The sequence below is a fragment of the Bos indicus x Bos taurus genome, chromosome 12, assembly GCF_003369695.1.
Source record: "Bos indicus x Bos taurus breed Angus x Brahman F1 hybrid chromosome 12, Bos_hybrid_MaternalHap_v2.0, whole genome shotgun sequence".
NCBI classification, from domain to species: domain Eukaryota; kingdom Metazoa; phylum Chordata; class Mammalia; order Artiodactyla; family Bovidae; genus Bos; species Bos indicus x Bos taurus.
Genome location: NC_040087.1, coordinates 2,909,449 through 2,929,959, shown reverse-complemented (window position 1 = coordinate 2,929,959; position 20,511 = coordinate 2,909,449). Strand labels below are relative to the sequence as shown.

Genomic DNA, 20,511 nt, shown 5'->3' with positions numbered 1-20,511 from the left:
TCACCTGACAATCTGAAGGGCAATGAGTGGTGGAGGGGGTCTGGCTTAGGGTGATGAAGTCACGTTTTCTCCCCTCTGCATTTCGATGGGCATCCCCTGTTCATTCTTCCTCCCTCCTAAACTCCGGTGGTACATTAGGGAAATGCCACAAGGGGGTCTTGTTTCAACTTCTTCAAAGTATCAGACTAAGGTAGGCAGCTTAGGCCAAGGGGCTTGTGGTTTTTTCTGCAGTGCTTAGTGAAGTAAAGTCGCTCAGTCGTGTCCCACTCTTTGCAACCCCATGGACTGTAGCCTACAAGGCTCCTCTGTCCATGGAATTTTCCAGGCAAGAGTACTGGAGTGGGTTGCCATTTCCTTCTCCAGGGGATCTTCCCCACCCAGGGATCGAACCCAGGTATCCCACATTGAAGGCAGACGCTTTACCATCTGAGCCACCATGGAAATCTCTAAGTACTTAGATAGGTTTAAATATACTATGTAATGTTTTTTACAAACTTCTAATGCTTCTAATTTCTCTTGCTAGCTTTTAACTGCAAAATGTACAGGACTTCAGCTACATTCTGGTCCAATCAATTTTTGTCCACCATCCAAGAAGCCTTACAGACATTGTTTCTATGGGAAAATGTATATTGAGTTCCAGCTACTCAGTTCAAAAGAAGTCTTGGAACATTGCCCACATGGAGAATGCCACCCAGGTAGTGGCTGAAATGAGCACGCTGCAATTGTCAAACCCTTCAAACACACAGAGGGAGACCAACCAGCCCCTTAAAAGCCAGAGCTGCTCAGACTGGGGCTGGAGGGCCCAAGTATTGTTCTCATCAATTTCTCCCCAACAAATAAATGCAGTAACACGCATTCCAAGACAAGGGAGGCTGACTCAGGAGTTCGCTCACTGTCAAGGAATCGCACTTGATCACTGGGACAAGCACACCTTGTCCAAGCAGCTCAACTGTCATTACCAGTGCAGTCTAGTCCCTGCTCCCTCATCTCCAGCACTCTCCCGGTCCCCTGCGAAGGGGACCAGCTCTGAGACAGGATGCGGGCTGCAGAGGCAGCTGGGGAAGGCGGCAGCCTCCACCTGCGACTCAGTCCCTATGGTCTGGGCGCTTGAAATGTCCCTTAACTCTCCTTGGCTCTTTTACCTGTGAAACAGACTGCAAACAGCCTTTTCCAGGAAGACTCAATGTTCAGTCACTAATCAGAGAAAAACCCGCCCTCAAAGAAGACACAGAACTCAGCACAGTCTCTGAGGAGTGCCTTTCTTTCTTCCTCAATGTGTGGGTGCCTGCTAAGTCACTTCAGCGGTGTCTGATTCTTTGCGAACCTAGGGACTGTAGCCCGCCAGGCTCCCCTGTCCAGGGATTCTCTAGGTGAGAACAGTGAAGTGGGTCACCGTGCCCTCCTCCAGGGGATCTTTCTGGACTCAGGGGTTGAACCTGCATCTCTTATGTCTCCTGCATTGGCAGGTGGGTTCTTTACCACGAGTGCCACCTGGGAAGCCCTTCCTCCTCAAAGAGGGTCAAGATATCTGCGGTTGGAAGCCCTCTGATTCCTTTGAGCAGTGTTCACAATCGCAGGTGCTCAGCAGGCAGGGCAGCACCATGAAGGAAAGCAGAATTGGGAGATGCTCCCAGATCAAAGATGCAGGCTAAATAAGTACCATTCATCACCTCCCAACAGTCAAGGAGTTTCAGATCCTGTCAATCCATCCCATGTGAGGGAGATGATGTGATTTACAAGTTCAAGTGCCCCAGTGGTTTGATTTGCATAAGCAAAGACTTTGGGGGCATGGAAACAAAGGATCAGTGTGCAGGACACGAGTATATTAGCATAGAGCATTCTGATTTCCAGACAGCCCAGGCCAGGCAGACAACCCCCACCCTCCCCACACGCGCTGAATTTACAGAATTTGACAATTTCTCATCTATGGTAAGGAGAGAGGGTAGGGAGTTGGGGTGTGGAATGAGGTTTGTGGAAAGCCTCTCTTCTTAAGCACAATAATTAGTCTTCCCTCCCTTCTCCCACTCTTTCTCTTCTGACGTTCATTCCAAGGCAGATATACTCCACCTGATAAAACTGGGAGAGGCGGTCATCACCATTTCAAACACTGGAAAGCACAGGTGGGAGCTCTACCCTCTTCAGTACACACAGACACACACCCACCCATACACACACACACACACACACACACACGTATTTATTTGTATCCTGTTTTATCATTCATTCATGGAATGTTGATTCTGCTGTGCTGTGTTTAGTCACTCAGTTGTGTCCAACTCTTCAATTCAGTTCAGTTCAGTCACTCAGTCATGTCCGACTCTTTGCACCCAACTCTTGGAGACCCCATGGAGAGTAGCCCATCAGGCTCCTCTGTCCATGGGGATTCTCCAGGCAAGAATACTGGAGAGGGTCGGTTAGGAAACTTGGAGTCTTGGGTTTAGTCCTGACTTTGCCACATTTGCTCTCTGGGCAGGTCACCTGTGTCCTCTGCATCCCAGTTTTCTCCTCTCTAAAATAGAGATGGACCAGAAAACCTCTAGGCTTCCTTCCATCCTTAACATGAAAGAAATGAGTAAGACAGCCCAGTGCATGGTCATAGCAGACAGGCTCAACCACTGGCCTGTGAGGGCTGAAGACCAAGGGGAGTGTCCCAGAAACTCCACCTTAAGCTTGCTGTTACCTGTCACTGTAAGAGTGTGTCACCTACCCTCCCTGAGCCAGTCTCTACTCCTTTGAAAGAAGACTGTCGACAAATGTGTCTTAGGGCTGTTGGGTGAGTTAAATATAGTACTTCTATGTGAAAAGCACTTTGCAAATTATAAATGCAATACACTGTTACTAATGTGTTAACTCAGATGAAATTGAAATACCAAGTACTAACAGCAGCCCTTTAATCCATTGGTTTTCAGGGGAGTGGAGTTGGGAGTGATTTTACCCCCCAGGAGACATTTGGAGGGTCGTAGAGACGATTTTTTTTTTTTTTGGTCACACCCAGGGACAGAGGACAGAGTCTATTGGCATCTGCAGGATAGCGGCCAGAGATACTGTTAAATGAGCGTGGAGCACCAACACTTAGATCCCAAAAGCACCATGACAGTGCTCCAGCCAAAAGCAGTTTCCCTGAGAGATTTCATCACCAAGCTCTTAGCTGTAAGATTTCGGATGAAGCTTGTCTTATAACCAAAACACACCATACTTGGAAGGGCAGAAAAATCATGAGCATGAAAATAACTCTGTAAAGGATGTACTTTTTTACTGGGGTCGGGGGAAGAAAGTCAGATCTCTGAAACACATTTATTACATGTAATTTGGCAACAAGAGTTATAGAAAGAATGTATGCAGATTGTACAAGGCATCAGTTAGACTGTGGGCTGAACTCTTTGAGTCAGAATGTATTCCATCCTGTGCAAAAGAGTCACTCATTCTCTCTGGAAATCTGCCAATCTAAAGGTCTGCTGTGACAGACAATGTAAGAGTTTAAAATATCTGCTTTAATTGATATTTTTTTCAGTTACTGTTTAAAAAAATGTTTGGTCACTCGCCAGGTGTTAAGAATTTGAAGGGAGAGTAGTTCCACTGAATGTCTGTTGAGCATTTGTGCTGGAAACATTGCTTTCAACCCAGGCTGAACAGTGAACGTGATTCTGTTGGATCTTTAGTGGGCTGATAGTTTTAGTCTCCAACTGGTTCAACGCCTCAGATGGAGAAAAATAAATTCTGAAACCAGAAACTTTTATTTCACATTTAAATAGCAATGTTTTTGTCCCAAAGGAAAAAAATATAACTTTAAACACATTTGAATTATTTCTCACCATAATGACTTAAGGAGGATGGTACCATAAATGTGGGGGAAAAAACTGTAAGGAATAAAAAAGCTTTGAAAATGAGATTAGAACTCACAACTTTTAAGTTATTGAAGCTAATACCAACAATTCTGAAAATACAATAGTTACCCTCTCTACACCTACTCCTTAAACTTGGCATTTTTGTGTTCCATGTTACTCCAATATGTTCTCTGAAAGGTTTTTTGGGTTTGTTTTTTTTTTTTTTGAATCACAGTGACTTGGTAGACGAGGGTGTTGCAGTGCTGACCCATTCCCTCTTGACTTGACATGATCAGACCAGATTTGAGGCCTTGGGCCTGGTGTTAAAGTCTCTGACTCCTGACACTCTGATGGAGCTGAGAGTTCTTTCTTTTCCCTCTTGAAATTGTGTGGGCCCTGGCACGGACCCTGTCCACTGAGATGAAGGGCCTGGCAGTGAAATCGAGTAGTGGAGGTGAAGCCCTTGTGAAACACACTGCAGAAGCTTCATGGCTTTGAGGCGAACAGAGGTCACTGCTCCTGGGAGCTCGGTGAGGAGGCACTGGCCACACCTTAGGAAGCCCTGGTTCCGTAGCGCGCCGGCCACTGTGGGCTCTTCACGAGGCGGCGGCTGATTAACGTATATGCAGGTAACACTCCAGAGTTTTCCTGTGTCTGAATATAAACTTGGCCCTTTTGAAATGGCATGAAATTGTCAAGTCACTGGGGTGCCATTTTTTAAATTCCTTCAACAATGAACTAAGTGGCACCTCCCGAGATTTACCCCATGTTCAAAAAGTGTTCTTATAATTAAAGGATAGACTCTCCTGATAAAACTTTATAATTTAGGTCCCAGAAGAATCCAACTATTGGGGGCTTGCTTTTGTCCCTGTTCTTCCCCTAGGACCTAGGTGAACTCTGAAACTCTCTAATTAACAGTTGATGATAAAACCTTTGTGAAAAAGCATTATTCTACGATTTCCTAACATGCATGCACACATATACATTTTCTTTGTAGAACTCACTTTTGAGGTTTCTGGTTAAAGACAACCCCAGCTTCAAAAAGGCCTTTTGGTTTGAGGCAGCAAGAGAAGAGCTCAGGAGGTGCCTCTCAGAACAGTCAGATTGTTTTCATTCAAGACCGAGATATGGGAACGGCTGAAGGCGGAGGGAAGGAGGTTTATTCTCCACTGACGTGTGGATGTTCAAAGTGAAGACCTTCTCAGTGCTGCCTAGGTTGGGAAATAAGTGAAGTGAATGTGTTAGTCACTCAGTTCAGTTCAGTTCAGTTCAGTCGCTCAGTCGTGTCCGGCTCTTTGTGAACCCATGAATCGCAGCACGCCAGGCCTTCCTGTCCATCACCAACTCCTGGAGTTCACTCAGACTTACATCCATTGAGTCAGTGATGCCATCCAGCCATCTCATCCTCTGTCGTCCTCTTCTCCTCCTGCCCCCAATCCCTCCCAGCATCAGGGTCTTTTCCAATGAGTCAAGTCTTCACGTGAGGTGGCCAAAGTACTGGAGTTTCAGCTTTAGCATCATTCCTTCCAAAGAAATCCCAGGGCTGATCTCCTTCAGAATGGACTGGTTGGATCTCCTTGCAGTCCAAGGGACTCTCAAGAGTCTTCTCCAACACCACAGTTCAAAAGCATCAATTCTTTGGTGCTCAGCTTTCTTCATAGTCCAACTCTCACATCCATACATGACCACAGGAAAAACCATAGCCTTGACTAGATGGAACTTTGTTGGCAAAGTAGTCTCTGCTTTTGAATATGCTATCTAGGTTGGTCATAACTTTCCTTCCAAGGAGTAAGCGTCTTTTAATTTCATGGCTGCAGTCACCATCTGTAGTGATTTTGGAGCCCCAAAATATAAAGTCTGACACTGTTTCCACTGTTTCCCCATCTATTTCCCATGATGTGATGGGACCAGATGCCATGATCTTTGTTTTCTGAATGTTGAGCTTTAAGCCAACTTTTTCCCTCTCCATTTTCACTTTCATCAAGAGGCTTTTTAGTTCCTCTTCACTTTCTGCCATAAGGGTGGTGTCATCTGCATATCTGAGGTTATTGATATTTCTCCCGGTAATCTTGATTCCAGCTTTTTTCTTGATTCTTCCAGCCCAGCCTTTCTCATGATGTGCTCTGCATATAAGTTAAATAAGCAAGATGACAATATACAGCCTTGACATGCTCCTTTTCCTATTTGGAACCAGTCTGTTGTTCCATGTCCAGTTCTAACTGTTGCTTCCTGCCCTGCATACAGATTTCTCAAGAGGCAGATCAGGTGGTCTGGTATTCCCATCTCTTTCAGAATTTTCCACAGTTTATTGTGATCCACACAGTCAAAGGCTTTGGCATAGTCAATAAAACAGAAATAGATGTTTTTCTGGAACTCTCTTGCTTTTTCAATGATTCAGCAGATGTTGGCAATTTGATCTCTGGTTCCTCTGCCTTTTCTAAAACCAGCTTGAACATCAGGAAGTTCACGGTTCACATATTGCTGAAGCCTGGCTTGGAGAATTTTGAGCATTACTTTACTAGTGTGTGAGATGAGTGCAAGTGTGTGGTAGTTTGAGCATTCTTTGGCATTGCTTTTCTTAGGGATTGGAATGAAAACTGACCTTTTCCAGTCCTGTGGCCACTGCTGAGTTTTCCAAATTTGCTGGCATATTGAGTGCAGCACTTTCACAGCATCATCTTTCAGGATTTGGAATAGCTCAACTGGAATTCCATCACCTCCACTAGCTTTGTTCGTAGTGATGCTTTCTAAGTTAGGGGACCTTAAATAAGCAGGGAGGAACTTTCCCTGAGAAAGCAGTACCATCCCTGGTAGGGCCACCTACACAAGCTGGTTTTGTTAGCACAATTGGCACAGAAGCGCCTCAGAACCAAGCCTCTGGGAGAACAATCACCTAGAATAACAAAGAGATACAGGGAGGAAACTCATCTTAGTGAAAATGATGTTTATTCAAAAATACTTCCAGAGGCTATCACACTTCAAAGAGTAAAGATACTTTTTTCTCTCTGCAACAAGGAAATTGAGCCAGTCACACTGTTAGAGCAGTGGTGGCAAAGGAGGCTCGGCCAGACCTAAGAGGTAGGCAGGAGCGTGTAAGACCCTGAGGTGCCATTCGCGGTCTCTGCTGAGAGTGAGGGATTCTGGGAAAAGGGGCGCAGCAAGCATCCCTACAGTGTCTACCTCAGAACAGTAAGACAACGTCCTGAGATCAAAGCACACCGGCTCTCCCTCGCCTAAGTTTTATATTGAAAATAATTACCAGTATACATCTGACACAGAAGTGCTTTAAAATAGAACGAAATGAGCTTGATAAATATGAAAGGGCAAGAAGGTATACCTAATTATTTCTATTCCCTTTGCTAATAACTTACCCTTTGTGGCTCCCTCTGTTTCTCAAATCTGAAGTTGTTATATGGATCAAAACAAAGTCAATTTTTAAAAAAGACTTTAAATAAATGACTTTACTTTTTAACTTTATTTAAATAAATAAAAAAGACTTTGAGTAAAGGAAGAAAAAGAGTCTGTTTAAAGAAATATATTCTGAGACACATTTGTTTAGTTTCTTCATTCCCTACCCTGATATTAAGCCAATGTTACACACACTCTCCTAGTGAAATGTTTAAGATAAAACAAGATTTAATAAATGTTTCCAGTTTATCTGAGAACAATCACCCTTCTCCCTCTGTCTCTTTATTCACTACATTTTTGCACATAAGGAACGCCATATCTGAACAATCCATTTTAGAAATAAACAAAGTTCTGTGGGTGGCTGATCTCAGATTGGGTCTGAGATTCATCTTCATATCAACACTAATCTGTGTTGTCTTCCAGTCCTGGTGCTTCCTCAGCCTCCAGTGGAAGGCATTCCCCTAGCAAACAGAAGATCCATCTTTCAGTTGTCCCAGAAGGTTCTTTCTCAACATGAATGTTTTCATGAGTACTTTGTATCCTGTTGACTATAACCCTATTACCTCAATTGGGACCAGATGTTGTATGTTGTGAAAAACTAATATTCATCTCAAAAATTTCATTTAGATCATTGTACGTGAAAACTGAGAGATAAATGCAGGGCTAAGGCAATAGAGTGCAAAAACATGGGAAAATTCTGAAATAGCTTATTCTTGCTATGCACTTTATCTTCTGGAAGTAAAAGCAGCAAACTTTGCCAAGAATTGATTAGGAATTAATTATAAAAGTCTCTGATCTAAATCAAATAATAAATAATATGAAAATAGAATTATTTTCATATAATGAAAACTATACTTTCCTGGGTATATCTGTTTTATTACATAGTATTATATACATTCTTAATAGCACTCTATGCTCATCAACATCATTTACTTTATACACATTTTTAGTTCAACTCTACGTCTAATGACACAGGATTCCAAACACGCACAGTTTTAAGGAAAAATCCATCTTTGGTAAACTGCCCAGTAGACACTAATAATGTCAAATATTTTTAAAAGCTTACCAAATAATGGTAGACTTTTTAGTTATGATTAAAGTTTTGAAACAGAATGCCTAATACATATTGACCAAGCCAGAGAAATTGTTACAGGATTCCAGAACAGTGAGGTGCTATTAGGTGGTGCTCTTAGATGTTCACCAAAGGCTGTTCATTACTCAAGATCAGGAAGTAACTGTGAGGCTGCAAAAGAAACGGAGTGTGCCCATTATTCAAAAAGGATATTTGAATTCAGGTGTCAAAAATTTGATTGGCATTAGTTTTAGGAGGTCCCACTTTTGCATTCCAATCGCCTATGATGAAAAGGACATCATTTTTTGGTGTTATTTCTTTTTTCAGTGTTAGTTCTTTTTTTAATGTTAGTTCAGATATGCAGATGATACCACTCTAATGGCAGAAAGTGAAGAGGAACTAAAGAGCCTCTTGATGAGGGTGAAAGAGGAGAGTGAAAAACTGGCTTAAAACTCAACATTCAAAAAAGAAAGATAATGGCATCTGGTCCCATCACTTCATGGCAAATAGATGGGGAAACAGTGACAGACTTTATTTTCTTGGGCTGCAAAATCACTGTGGATGATGACTGCAGCCATGAAACTAAAACATGCTTGCTCCTTAGAAGGAAAACTATGACAAACCTAGACAGCATATGAAGAAGGAAATGGCAGCCCACTCCAGTATTCTTGCCTGGAGAATCCTGTGGATGGAGGAGCCTGGTGGGCTGCTGTCCATAGGGTCGCACAGTCAGACACAACTGAGGCGACTTAGCATGCAGGCATATGTGCGTGCATTGGAGAAGGAAATGGCAGCCCACTCCAGTGTTCTTACCTGGAGAATCCCAGGGATGGAGGAGCCTGGTGGGCTGCCGTCTATGGGGTTGCATGGAGTCGGACATGACTGAAGCAACTTAGCAGCAGTAGCAGCAGACAGCATATTAAAAAGCAGAGGCATCACTTTGCCAACAAAAGTCTGTCTAGTCAAAGCTATGGTTTTTCCAGTAGTCACGTATGGATGCGAGAGTTGGACCATAAAGAAGGCTGAGCACTAAAGAACTGATACTTTCAAATTGTGGTACTGGAGAAGACTCTTGAGAATTGTTTGGACTGCAAGGAGATCAAACCAGAAAATCCTAAAGTAAATCAACCCTTAATATTTATTGGAAGGACTGATGCTGAAGCTCCAATACTTTGGCATCTGATGCAAAGAGCAGACTCTTTGGGAAAGACTCTGATGCTTGGAAAGAATGAAGGCAAAAGGAGAAGAGGGCAGCAGAGGATGAGATAGTTAGATAGCATCACTGACTCAATGGACATGAATTTGAGCTAATTCTAGGAGATAGGTGTTACAAGAGGGCATCAGAGGGCAGACACACTGAAACCATACTCACAGAAAACCTGTCAATCTAATCATACTAGGACCACAGCCTTGTTTAACTCAATGAAACTAAGCCATGCCCGTGGGGCAACCCAAGATGGGTGGGTCATGGTGGAGAGATCTGGCATAATGTGGTGAACTGGAGAATGGAATGGCAAACCACTTCAGTATTCTTGCCTTGAGAACCCCATGAACAGTATGAAAAGGCAAAATGATAGGATACTGAAAGAGGAACTCCCCAGGTCAGTAGGTGCCCAATATGCTATTGAAGATCAGTGGAGAAATAACTCCAGAAAGAATGGAGGGATGGAGCCAAAGCAAAAAGAATACCCAGCTGTGGGTGTGACTGGTAATAGAAGCAGGGTCCGATGCTGTAAAGAGCAATATTACATAGGAATCTGGAATGTCAGGTCCATGAATCAAGGCAAATTAGAAGTGGTCAAACAGGAGATGGCAAGAGTGAATGTCAACATTCTAGGAATCAGCGAACTGAAATGGACTGGAATGGGTGAATTTAACTCAAATGACCTTTATATCTACTACTGCAGGCAGGAATCCCTCAGAAGAAATGGAGTAGCCATCATGGTCAACAAAAGAGTCCGAAATGCAGTACTTGGATGCAATCTCAAAAACGACAGAATGATCTCTGTTTCCAAGGCAAACCATTCAATATCACAGTAATCCAAGTCTATGCCCCAACCAGTAACGCTGAAGAAGCTGAAGTTGAACAGTTCTATGAAGACCTACAAGACCTTTTAGAACTAACACCCAAAAAAGATGTCCTTTTCATTATAGGGGACTGGAATGCAAAAGTAGGAAGTCAAGAAACACCTGGAGTAACAGGCAAATTTGGCCTTGGAATACGGAATGAAGCAGGGCAAAGACTAATAGAGTTTTGCCAAGAAAATGCACTGGTCATAACAAACACCCTCTTCCAACAACACAAGAGAAGACTCTACACATGGACATCACCAGATGGTCAACACCGAAATCAGATTGATTATATTCTTTGCAGCCAAAGATGGAGAAGCTCTATACAGTCAGCAAAAACAAGACCAGGAGCTGACTGTGGCTCAGACCATGAACTCCTTATTGCCAAATTCAGACTGAAATTGAAGAAAGTAGGGAAAACCACTATACCATTCAGGTATGACCTAAATCAAATCCCTTATGATTATACAGTGGAAGTGAGAAATAGATTTAAGGGCCTAAATCTGATAGAGTGCCTGATGAACTATGGAATGAGGTTTGTGACATTGTACAGGAGACAGGAATCAAGACCATTCCCATAGAAAAGAAATGCAAAAAAGCAAAATGGCTGTCTGGGGAGGCCTTACAAATAGCTGTGAAAAGAAGAGAAGCAAAAAGCAAAGGAGAAAAGGAAAGATATAAACATCTGAATGCAGAGTTCCAAAGAATAGCAAGAAGAGATAAGAAAGCCTTCTTCAGCGATCAATGCGAAGAAATAGAGGAAAACAACAGAATGGGAAAGACTAGAGATCTCTTCAAGAAAATCAGTTATAGCAAAGGAACATTTCATGCAAAGATGGGCTCGATAAAGGACAGAAATGGTATGGACCTAACAGAAGCAGAAGATATTAAGAAGAGATGGCAAGAATACACAGAAGAACTATACAAAAAAGAACTTCACGACCCAGATAATCACGATGGTGTGATCACTGACCTAGAGCCAGACATCCTGGAATGTGAAGTCAAGTGGGCCTTAGAAAGCATCACTACGAACAAAGCTAGTGGGGGTGATGGAATTCCAGTTGAGCTCTTCCAAATCTCACATGCTAGTAAAGTAATGCTCAAAATTCTCCAAGCCAGGCTTCAGCAATATGTGAACCATGAATTTCCTGATGTTCAAGCTGGTTTTAGAAAAGGCAGAGGAACCAGAGATCAAATTGCCAACATCCATTGGATCATTGAAAAAGCAAGAGAGTTCCAGAAAAACATCTATTTCTGCTTTGTTGACTATGCCAAAGCTTTTGACTGTGTGGATCACAATAAACTGTGGAAAATAAGACATGGGAATACCAGACCACCTGATCTACCTCTTGAGAAATTTGTATGCAGGGCAGGAAGCAACAGTTAGAACTGGACATGGAACAACAGACTGGTTCCAAATAGGAAACGGAGTACGTCAAGGCTGTATATTGTCACCCTGTTTATTTAACTTATATGCAGAGTACATCATGAGAAACGCTGGGCTGGAAGAAACACAAGCTGGAATCAAGATTGCCGGGAGAAATATCAATAACCTCAGATATGCAGATGACACCACCCTTATGGCAGAAAGTGAAGAGGAACTAAAAAGCCTCTTGATGAAAGTGAAAGTGGAGAGTGAAAAAGTTGTCTTAAAGCTCAACATTCAGAAAACAAAGATCATGGCATCTGGTCCCATCACATCATGGGAAATAGATGGGGAAACAGTGGAAACAGTGTCAGACTTTATATTTTTGGGCTCCAAAATCACTGCAGATGGTGACTGCAGCCATGAAATTAAAAGACGCTTACTTCTTGGAAGGAAAGTTATGACCAACCTAGATAGCATATTCCAAAGCAGAGACATTACTTTGCCAACAAAGTTCCATCTAGTCAAGGCTATGGTTTTTCCTGTGGTCATGTATGGATGTGAGAGTTGGACTGTGAAGAAGGCTGAGTGCCAAAGAATTGATGCCTTTGAACTGTGGTGTTGGAGAAGACTCTTGAGAGTCCCTTGGACTACAAGGAGATCCAACCAGTCCATTCTGAAGGAGATCAGCCCTGGGATTTCTTTGGAAGGAATGATGCTGAAGCTGAAATTCCAGTACTTTGGCCACCTCATGAGAAGAGTTGACTCATTGCAAAAGACTCTGATGCTGGGAGGGATTGGGGGAAGGAGGAGAAATGGACGACAGAGGATGAGATGGCTGGATGGCATCGCTGACTCAATGGACGTGAGTCTGAGTGAACACTGGGAGTTGGTGATGGACAGGGAGGCCTGGCGTGCTGCAATCCATGGGATCTTAAAAAGTCGGACATGACTTAGTGACTGAACAACAGCAACAAAATTTTAGAATATTTGACAAGGGAAATGTCAACTATCTTGATATTTGAGCCCATATAAAAGGAATTTGAAATTTTGGATAGGCATAAAATCATCAAAGAAGACCTCAGCAACTCTTAGTTGGGCTGTTTCAGTTTAGCCACGCTGTTATCTCTATGTGTGCATGTGTGCTAAGTCACGTTAGTCGTGTCTGACTCTTTGCGACCCTATGGGCCATACGGCCCACAGTCTCCGCTCTCCATGGGATTCTCCAGGCAAGAATACTGGAGTGGGTTGCTCTAGGGGATCTTCCCAACCCAGCAACCGAACCCTCATCTCTTACATCTACCTTCATTGACAGGCAGGTTCTTTACCACTATCACCACACGGGAAGCCCTATTACCACTATGGTATTGTAAAAATTCAAATAAATATTGAAAGTATTTTTCCTCACCTGTTTCTGTCTAGTAAAAGTATTCATGAAGAACTTAAGTATTGGAGCCATGCTTAAGTGGTAGAGAATTATGTGATAGAAGTTAATTATTAGAATTAATAGAACTAAGATATCTGATACAATCCCCTCTATTTAACAGATAAAATATTCAAATCTGGAGAAGCTAAATGCTTTTTCTAAGTACACATGGGGACTCAGTGGGAGACTGTTAAACTTGAGGGTGGGGGTCTTTGAAACTGCACTGCGGTGGGCATCCCACATCCACCACTTGGTGACTGTGGAATCATAGTTTTCCCTTCATTACTCTTTCTTGGGTTTTATTTCAACTTCTTCCTTTGTAAAACAGACATAATAATAGTAGAGTGGAAGCCCTCTTATTTAGCATTACAAAGACAAATGTATCAAAATGTAAGCAGTGATGTGTTAAGAAATCCACACTAAATTGTTTATTTTTCATCTAAAGCATATTTACCCACCTTTCATATAGGGTCAAGGTCTTTTGAGTTCTCTTAACTGGTCTAATAATTAATTGACCAAGACAGATTAACAAGAGAAAAAGACTAATTTAATTCATAGACACAGAGCTCTCATTGAAATAGGACCCCTGAAGTGAACAAAGTAGGCTGTTTGTATATTATTTTTATACAAAGAAAAAAAGTATCTGTGAAAGAGGCTTGTGCTTGGGGAAGCAGACTAATGAAGAAGTAATAAAGCCTGTTTATAACTTTCTTAGCCTTGAATTCCCTAACTTTGTTTATAAGAAATCTCTCTATCCCCCTGGTATAGGAAGGACACTTTCACATGGAAGATTTATTTCCTACTTTCAGGGGAAATGTGGAGGGTAAGAGTGTTTTCTGTATCTTTTTTTACCAACTGCTTCTCAAGTAATTTTAATTCTAAATAATCTCTATGCCATTGAGGTATATGTTGGGGCAGCCTGCCCTTGGCCATAACACAGGAAATCGATAAATCCTTGTATGTAGATATCATTCTTTCTTCTATACATTTTTTTTCCACATTGATATTCAAAATTGACTTTGGAAGAAAAAAAACAAAATTAACTTTGATTCCCTGTTAAGTTATATTAATAAAAATTACTAGTGGATTACATTATATATCCAGTGTTAGTTACAAGAGTAAAGACTGGTGATTAATTCTAGAATCATGCTAAATACAGTCCCTGTAATATAATAAAACTGTTTTTATTTTTTGAGTTAGTCTATAATTTTCTCACAACTAAGATGCATAGAGTGTGAGTCAGATACTGTATGCCACTGATTCTAATCTGCACACTTACCCACATTTTAATATCTTGAAGATCTGGATGCTCTCTTACTGCCCATGGCATGTCATAATTACTGTGGACCAGGTGGCAGTCATAACATACAAAGCTGTGGCACATTTACACTCCTTAAACATATCAACATCAAAATTCAGAAGTGACAGTAACTTGAAGAGAATCACAGAATCAATGGATCAGTCATTTGAGGAATCAGTAGCGATCTCAGTGGCCCAGAGCACCATACAACGGTATGGAAAATTACAAGCACCAACAACTCTGACTTGAAGTAATTCAAAAGAATTTGAAGTTTTAGGAAAAGTACTCAATTCCTTTCACTTATATTTTTATTTTTTGCGTATTCACAAGAAGGTCGTATGGTCAAAACTACAGTGTAAAGTGTACAGTTCAGTTCAGTTCAGTTCAGCCGCTCAGTCGTGTCCGACTCTTTGCAACCCCATGAATCGCAGCACGCCAGGCCTCCCTGTCCATCACCAACTCAGGCACCAATCATATCCGACTCTGTGCGACCCCACAGACTGTGGCCTGCCAGACTCCTCTGTCCATGGGATTCTCCAGGCAAGGATACTGGAGTGGGTTGCCATTCCCCTCTCCAGAGATCTTCCCGATCCAGGGACTGAACTCGGGTCTCCTGCACTGCAGACAGATTCTTTACTGTCAGAGCCTATATGTTTAACAAATATAAAGAACTGTCATTAATATTATATAAAGATTAAAATGATGCTGACTATAATGCAATAACTAGTACCAGAGTAGCATTCCGATCATAAACAAGTGTAGTAATGGGTCAGATATAGGAGGCATTTGGGTTTCAGCAATGGATCACAAGCAGTTCAAGGCTGTGCTCCCTGAAAAAGGAACTCACAATGTGAGTCTCATTCATGATAACCCAGCTGTCTGACTGGGGACAAGTTAGGGTTTTTGTTGATTTTATTTTGCCCTCACCAGGAAGCATACAGGGGTCTTTGTTCCCCAACCAGGGATCAAACCTGTGCCCCCTGCACTGGGAGCATTGTGTATTAACCACCGGACCACCAGGGAAATCTTGGAACAACTTCTTGACTGCAGTGTGGTGAGCTGGAGTCCAGGTGGCAATCCATCTGTGCTAAGAAGGCAGAGATCAGAGTTGGAACAGCTGGAATCTATAGGACCAGGACCCCAGAAGCAGAAGATATACACAGTAGGGACTTTAAATGGTGGACAGAAGATTCCTCATATACCACATGACCAAAGGCTGTGCTGTGCACGGTCAAACTGATATCACAGAAGGCTTCCAGAAAGCAGCTGCTGCAGGGTTAAACCTAGAAAAGAGATAATAGTGGTCAATCAGTGCTTGTTAAAATTTCACTAGCACTTTGGATATCCTCCAGGACAACAAAACACTGCCTTTTAGAAGTAAGACCTATGCCTTTTTCCATATCTACCCAAATAAAATCTAAAACCAAACCCTGACAAGATCTCCTGGAAGACAAAGTGCAGAAATTGAGTCCCATCAAGTGAGAGGCTGGAAAACCCCTCCAAACATCTTTCCAAACATCTATCTTAACAAAGCAGATTACTAAGGCCAAGATTATAAAGTCAAAGATGACCAGCCAGTAATTGAACTGCCCACCAAAATAAAATCAACATTTTCCAGAATCTCTACAATGTGCTATCAAAGATAACTACTGAATAACCAAATCCATAAAGAAACAAGAAAACATGAGTCATATTCAGCAAAAAAAAAAAAAAAAAAACTGCCAAAATAATTCATCCTGCAGATTACTCATGTGTTGGATTTAACAAAGACTTTAAAGCAGCAACTGTAAATATGTTCAAAGAGCTAAAGAAAAGTTGTTTTAAAAGTAAAAGAAAGTATAGTTAGCCATAAGTAAATAAATAGGAAATCTCAGAAGAGAAATAAAAATTGTAAGTATAAATTGTACAACTTCAAGTAAAATGACTAAAATGAGAGAATGGAGGTTAATAGTATCTTAGAGCTGGCATGCGAAAGAATTAGTGATAGTGAAGATATACAAAAAGCAATAATTCAACCTGAAAAGCAGAGAGAAAATATTGAAGAAAAACATACAGAGCCTCAAGAGGTCTTAATTATTGCAATTGGAAAATGATAGATAGACGATAGATACAGACAGAAGAAAGAAAGGATGCAGGGGAGGGAGTGAGGAAGAGCATGATTTGAAAAGAGAAATGGAGAAACAGACTTATCTCTATTTACAGACCATATAAGTTTCTCTACATAAAATTTCAAAGGAATCTACAAATTTTTTGAAATTGATGAATGAATTTATTAATAGCTAGCAAAAGTTTAACATATAAAAATCAATTACATGTCTATACCCCAGCAAAAAATTGGAAAATTGAATTAATTGAATAAATTTAATTTGAAAAGCACACGATCTCTATACTAAAAACTGCACAGCATTATGGAGAGCCATTGCAGCAGACCAATTGGAGAGAAATATACAGTATTACAAGTCCAAGTTCATAAACTAGAAGGCTTGATATGGTACACATTCTCCTCAAATTTGAATTACAGATTCAAGCAATTTTACTTGAAAGTCATAGTAATAGACATTAGTAAGCTCATTCTAAAATTGATATACAAATAAAAGGACCTAGAATAATGAAAACAATTTCAAAATCAAAGAACAAACCAGAATAATCACACCATCTCATTTTAAGACTTACTAAAAGTCACAATAGTCAAGACAAGATGGTAATGATATAATGGCAGACAAACATCTCATGAAAATAAAATAGAGTCCAAAAACCTATATACATATGTGTGGCCAACTGACTTTTCACAAAAGCCAAAATGTCATCAAATAGAGAAACATATTCACTTCATCAAGAGATGCTGAAACCAATAGATATCTGTATGAAAAAAAAAAACAACGACAACAAAGAATCTTGACCCCCTAACTCACAACATAAATAAAATTAATTTAATAAAATTCATACTTAAATTTAAAAGTAAAAACAACAAAATTCCTAGAGGAAAATATAGGAGAAAATCTTTGTAAATTTGCTGTAGGCAAAGATTTAGTAAAGCAAATACAAGTGATGATTGACACGTTGGACTTCACCAAAATTAAACATTCTGACAGAGGTAGATCAGAGTAAGGCAACGGCAGCCAAATCATGCATGTTCACAGTCAGTTTCTGTCTTTTTTAAAAGTTTGATATTTTGCTCATCATGAGCTTTCTATATTGTTTAATTTTTAAAATATTGGATTTTTTTTTTTTTTTTTTTATCTTGAGTACTTAGTTTCCAGCATCCCTTTAACTTCTGTGCCTGAGACAAATGGCTTGTTCTCCTCACCCTTGTCCAGGCCAGATCCCGTCCTTCCTACGTTCTGAACTGTGTATCCTCAAGTCACTGGGACCCACAGGCTGGCCTTTGGTTTTCTCTCCCAGTTATGTAGTCAGAACACCCTTTCCCGTTCATTACCTGGGGCAGTTATAGAAAGCACCTCAGCTCCTTTTCTTCTCCTGGAATCACTCTCCATTTCTCATCTTCCAGTGGGTGAGAATCATTTTTTACATGTTTTATCTAGTTTTCTACTAGCTTAAGAAGGGAAGGTAATTCTGGTCCTCAGCTCCATTATACCTGAAGCAGAAGTACTTACAAGAGTTTTGAAATGTATTTTTATACTTAGTGTTTGTACGTTTAAGTGAATATGACAAGCTTCTCAATATACCTCAATTTATACTGGTTTAGAAGAGATAGTTAACAAAAAAATGTTAAGTATTACTAATCTTTAATTTATATTACTATTTTGCAAGTGGCCTAGTGACCATTAATTTTTATAATGTTGCCTTTTATTAAGCCTAAAAATATGTGGTTATTACTTGCAAGAATGCTGTGGAAAGTACACCAAACTTAAGTTATAGACAACGTTGGAGTGTGTGACATATGACTGTTGGAAAGAACCAGAAGTTTCCGGGTTCCTTGAATGACAATGAAGTTATTTCTGTCTCACATGTGAAGATGTAGTCCATCTGTATGAAGCAGGCTAGAGATACAAAAAATTTGTATTCTTGCCTCTATTGCTATGAAACTTTGAAGATGTCTTATCTTTACTTCCCAATTCAGGGATAAAGAAATAAATTCCAGGAAGGTGGACTAGACTTAGAGGGAAAGGTCGGTTGCTCTCAAACTGCTGGTCTCTGGTCTAGAATCAGGAGATGAAGGTGGGAACTGCCAGGAGGACAAGGAAGCTTCAGGTTCCTGCCTATGAAATGAAGATCAGAGACAGCGGGAGGTTAGAGGCATCAGCTCATATAATCCTCAGACCTGAGAGTGGAAGGAATAGCTTGTGACCCAGCAGCTGCTGCCCACCTGCCCATTCAGTTCAGTTCAGTTCAGTCACTCAGTCGTGTCCGACTTTTTGCGACCCCATGAATTGCAGCATGACAGGCCTCCCTGTCCATCACCAACTCCCGGAATTCACTCAAACTCACGTCCATCAAGTCGGTGATGCCATCCAGCCATCTCATCCTCTGTCGTCCCCTTCTCCTCCTGCCCCCAATCCCTCCCAGCATCAGAGTCTTTTCCAATGAGTCAACTCTTCACATGAGGTGGCCAAAGTACTGGACTTTCAGCTTTAGCATCATTCCTTCCAAAGAAATCCTAGGGCTGATCTCCTTCAGAATGGACTGGTTGGATCTCTTTGCAGTCCAAGGGACTCTCAAGAGTCTTCTCCAACACCACAGTACAAAAGCATCAGTTCTTCGGCACTCAGCTTTCTTCACAGTCCAACTCTCACATCCATACATGACCACTGGAAAAACCATAGCCTTGACTAGACAGACCTTTATTGGCAAAGTAATGTCTCTGCTTTTGAATACACTGTCTAGGTTGGTCATAACTTTCTTTCCAAGGAGTAAGAGTCTTTTAATTTCATGACTGCAGTCACCATCTACAGTGATTTTGGAGCCAAAAAAAATAAAGTCTAACACTGTTTCCACTGTTTCCCCATCTATTTCCCATGAAGTGATGGGACCAGATGCCATGATCTTTGTTTTCTGAATGTTGAGCTTTAAGCCAACTTTTTCACTCTCCACTTTCACTTTCATCAAGAGGCTCTTTAGTTCTTCTTTACTTTCTGCCATAAGGGTGGTGTCATCTGCTTATCTGAGGTTATTGATATTTCTCCCGGCAATCTTGATTCCAGCTTGTGCTTCCTCCAGCCCAGCGTTTCTTGTGATATACTCTGCATATAAGTTAAAAAAGCAGGGTGACAATATACAGCCTTGACTTATTCCTTTTCCTGTTTGGAACCAGTCTGTTGTTCCATGTCCAGTTCTAACTGTTGCTTCCTGACCTGCATATAGGTTTCTCAAGAGGCAGGTCAGGTGGTCTGGTGTTCCCATCTCTTTCAGAATTTTCCACAGTTTATTGTGATCCACATAGTCAAAGGCTTTGGCATAGTCAATAAAGCAGAAATAGATGTTTTTCTGGAATTCTCTTGCTTTTTCAATGATCCAGCAGATGTTGGCAATTTGATCTCTGGTTCCTGTGCCTTTTCTAAAACCAGCTTGAACACTTTGCTGCTGCTGCTAAGTCGCTTCAGTCGTGTCCGACTCTTTACAACCCCATAGATGGCAGCCGGTCAGGCTCCACCGACCCTGGGATTCTCCAGGCAAGAACACTGGAGTGGGTTGCCATTTCCTTCTCCAACGCATGAAGGTAAAAAGTGAAAGTGAAGTCGTTTAGTCGTGTCCGACTCTTCACAACCCCATGGACTGCAGCCTACCAGGCTCCTCCATCCATGGGATTTTCCAGGCAAGAGTACTGGAGTGGGGTGCCATTCCCTTCTCCCAGCAGGCCTTAAATATTTCATCCAGAGGGAGAGGTCATTTCACTCTAGTGTGATCAACAGCATACACTTACTATAGAGAGCAGTAACCATATAACAACAATTAAGAAATTTGTACTCATAAATTTTCTCCCTAAGGAATAAGATATTTAAATTAGTTTAGATTAAGAAAGCTATTTTTTTACTTCCTCTTACTCACCAACCATAGAGCAGGCTTCAGCATCTTCAAGTGTTGCAG

At 41.3% G+C, this 20,511-nt stretch overlaps 1 long non-coding RNA gene across 3 annotated transcripts in view; it reads right to left on the bottom strand.

Annotated features, from left to right (window-relative positions):
- Nucleotides 1-6,753: 6,753 nt before the first annotated feature.
- LOC113902167 overlaps nucleotides 6,754-20,511 on the bottom strand; it is a 47,431-nt gene continuing 33,673 nt past the window's right edge. For all 3 annotated transcript variants that reach the window (XR_003513689.1, XR_003513688.1, XR_003513687.1), the window contains 2 exons: nucleotides 14,446-15,749; nucleotides 6,754-8,475 (listed from right to left, as the gene is read on the bottom strand). This is a non-coding gene — a long non-coding RNA (uncharacterized LOC113902167). The remainder of the gene's footprint in view (nucleotides 8,476-14,445; nucleotides 15,750-20,511) is intronic.